Source organism: Podarcis vaucheri (assembly GCF_965113315.1).
Source record: "Podarcis vaucheri genome assembly, chromosome: 11".
Taxonomy (NCBI): Eukaryota; Metazoa; Chordata; class Lepidosauria; order Squamata; family Lacertidae; genus Podarcis; species Podarcis vaucheri.
Window position 1 is genome coordinate 30,785,748 of NC_138749.1, and position 3,739 is coordinate 30,789,486.

The 3,739-nt window shown below is 41.8% G+C and overlaps 1 long non-coding RNA gene across 1 annotated transcript; it reads right to left on the minus strand.

Annotated features, from left to right (window-relative positions):
• Positions 1-401: 401 nt before the first annotated feature.
• On the minus strand, positions 402-3,330 carry LOC309514749. Its single transcript, XR_014212167.1, has 3 exons — positions 3,276-3,330; positions 3,005-3,126; positions 402-588 (listed from the first exon to the last, which is right to left on the minus strand). It is a non-coding gene; the product is annotated as an uncharacterized lncRNA (long non-coding RNA).
• Between the last annotated feature and the right edge of the window lie 409 nt (positions 3,331-3,739).

Genomic DNA, 3,739 nt, shown 5'->3' on the forward strand with positions numbered 1-3,739 from the left:
ATTGAGAAAGGAAGTACCAGGAAAATAATAGGATGGGTAATCCCATTGTACAGCCCCTGATTCCCTACAATTTGCTTCCTGTACGCAGATTTAAGACGAACTTTTTGCCCTGGCACACATGAAGATGTTTGTACAGCATTTGCATTTCAGAAACACATTGAAAGCAGATTTGGTTGCCTGAATAACATTGCTGTCTTCTGTTCTGCACACAAGCTAGAAGAAGGTTCATAGGCAGAGCTGCACATCTGTTTTGATTCCATGCACATCTTATTCCATTTAAAAACTGATGCATAGGTTTGTTTTTAATTTTTGTTATGATTTATATATTTATTTATAGGCCATCCTGAGTTTGATTTTTATCACAGAAAGGCAGCATACAAATCTGCAAACAAACAAATCTTATTGTCCTAATTACAGTGGAGATAAATTGAATGGGTAGTATCTATGGGTGATAGATAGCTAAATAAGTCATCTTTGGAGTGAACTCTCTGTATTACTAGTGTTAGACATCTATGCCAGGGGCTCCCAAACTGTAGTCCACAGGCTACCAGTAGTCCAGAAGCTTCATTCAGGTGGTCTGCGGCATATCTGTAAAAATAGAATTAAAAATCCTACAGCATTACCATAACACATTACAATTGATATGATAGTTAGAAAAATCAGCAAGTGGTCCAAGAAGACCCTCAACAATGGCGGGGGCAAGCTTTGGAGTCATGCTTAAGGAAGAACTTCTGGCCAGGGGTGGGAATGACTGTTCCTGATTGCCACATGGCTTCCATTTATGCCTATCTCTATATATAGATATCTGTCTCCCATCATATTACACTGCTGCTGTTTTCACTGTTGACAGAAGCAAGTGAAATTTGCAGGCAAAGGAGCCTCTCCAAAGCTTAAGCTTGCCAAACTGCAATGGAAGCAAATGCACATCCAGGGACTTTTGTGTGGTTGGCCCAGAAGCTGCAGCACAATTGCTGACAAGGGTGAGATCCTGGAAGCACATTTCTCTTCTGCTTAAAGATCTACACCAACTGCTGATATGCTACCAAGCCAAGTTCAAAGACTTACTATTAGTATATCAAGTCCATAATAGCTTGGGATCAGTGTTACTGGAGGGATTGCCTTGCTCTCTATGTGCCCAGTTGACTGCTTTGTTCAGCAGAACTTGCAAGTGCCAGATAGTGCTTGTGCCACATCTGTGAGGAGTGGATCTTTCAGAGTGGCAGCCCCAGTGCCCCATAACTCCCTTTCTCTTTGTGTTTCTTTAAGAGGTTTTTTGGCCTCTTTCTAGACACAATTGTCTCTCAAAGTGGTTGACAACCATGATTTAGCTTCCCTGCATCTTACGTAGTTCCTCAATATTTTCTTTCCTCAGCCCATTCTCACAGCAGCTGCCCTTACTCTGTCACAGCAGTCATTTTCACTGGACCACACTGCTGTGTGACTCCAAGAAGACTTCGTCAAGGCTTACAGCTTGTGTTGACTTAGGATTATACCTCTGGTTCCATTATCATGCTTCAGAAGCTCTAAGTGATGAGCTAACTTGCTGTTCAGGCAGGAAAAGCTCAGAGGCCATGATGCTTTGTGTGAGAAATGAAAACAAGGTAGCATCTTCCCTTCCCTTATTCTGTACATTTTCTTCCCGTTAGGGGCCCAAAGACCAGCTGAGTCCCTGACACCTTGTTTGGTGATGTGAAGACAGGAAAGAGATTTCTCAATTAGCTTTAAATTAACTGCCTCTTGCCATTCTGGGTTCCCAAAGGATCAATGTAAGGGTGAGCTTGAAAGGATCTTTATGCAGCCTGCTGGGGCGTCTTCTATGTGACTATCAAAAAGCAGAGGGGAGAGAAATAGGGAGCTGCTGTTTCTCAACCCCTAGTTTAATGGTTTAATTAGGAACCCTTTGCAGTTCCAGTCTCAGCAAGCACCATCTGGCATTTGGCTTCAGATGTGCTCCATTTTCATTAAAGAGGGACTGTAGAAAAGTGGAGTTTTCTATCATCTCATCTGCTTAGGTCCGGAGACTTAGGGGAGAGAAGAGCGGAAAGGAGAGGAAAGGTCACAGGAGCGGCTGGCAGTGAGATTCATCTTCAGAACTGTAATATATTTGTAGCTCGGGGTACAAACTGTCAAAAATGTAGTTGATTTATAAAAAACACTTTTGCAGCTGCAGCAGCAACAACAACGGCTGTGTACACAGTACAGAAATAACAATAGCAATAGAAACATTTTTTAAAAATCAGTAAAACAGATATTAGTCTACCTGATTGATGATTGATGTTTCTAGCATAGATGTTGTGGTTAGATTCTTTAGACCGGGGGGGGGGGTGCTGATTAACTACAATTCGCTTCTTCCTTGACCACTGGCCATTCTGGCTGGGGTTGATGGGCATTAGAGTCCAACAACATCTGTAGGGACACATATTAGCCACCTCTGCTTTAAGCCTGCTAGTATTAAAATGTCTGTGTTGTTTTCACCATCCTGTCTTACACTGCTCTTTTGGCCATCATTCTCTGTATCTGAAATTTGGTGCAGTGATTCAGTTATTACAAAATAAGAAGGCAGGGTCTTAGTGAAACCCACAAGTGCAGTCTTTGACTCCCTTCCAGTTGAATACAATGGTACCTCTGGTTACGAACTTAATTCGTTCCAGAGGTCTGTTTTTAACCTGAAACCGTTCTTAACCTGAGGTACCACTTTAGCTAATGGGGCCTCCCACTGCCGCCACGCCTCCACCGCACAATTTCTGTTCTCATCCTGGGGCAAAGTTCTTAACCCGAGGTACTACTTCCGGGTTAGCGGAGTCTGTATCCCGAAGTGTTTGTAACCCGAGGTACCACTGTAATGCCCTCTCTTGTAGCCTTCTATAAACAGGGAACTGAAACAAAATTATTTAAACTCTGTTTGTTTGTGGCACAGTTTGGAAATGGTATGCTGTTCCCAACTTTGCTACATCTGTGCCCTGCTGTGGAAACCACAGAAAACCCCTTGTATAAATTAGCTTACCTGAAGTTGTGGATAAAGAAATAATAGTGAATTAAAAATCATGCTCTCACAGATGTCATCGTTTGCTCAATTAAGTTGACATCAAGCTTTCCTCCTGTACATTTGCACAAGAATCCATGACCCTGCAAGACAATAATAAACCATAATCCTGAACAACTCCTCTGTGGCTACTGAGGCACAACTTTAATTAACAAAATTGGGAGTAAAGCAAAGGCTCCCGATTGACTAAAATCTTTAAAGCCTATTAAAGTGTGATCCCTTTCGGTCTTACCGCAATAATTGTCAGGCTAAGCGAGAGTGATGAAATTATCCTTGCTGTATCCTGCTAACCTTTGAGAGGGTAAAGAAAATGTACTATGATTTGGATTTGCAGTGTCTCCTCCTTTCACAGTGGGTCATAGAACATAAAATGTGATTGTCTAGAAACTTCATGGCATTAAAAAACAACAACTCACTGTTGCAAAGAAAATAACTCCGGACTGCAACAGGCTGTGAAATTGAGAGGACTGCCACATGGCACATTCACAGAGACAAAAAGTGGGAAAGGAAGCAGCCAAGGAGTGGTTGCAAAAATGTAGATGAAAAGAATGCAGCTGTTTAACAAGTCATCCAACCATCAAAAAGGAGGGGTATAAACTCAAACCCTTGTCTGCTTTTTATTTTATATTTAAAGCAAGTTAAGTTTGACTTATTGGTGCTGGTGCCTGGTGCCTGCATTTTATATAACCAAAGAAA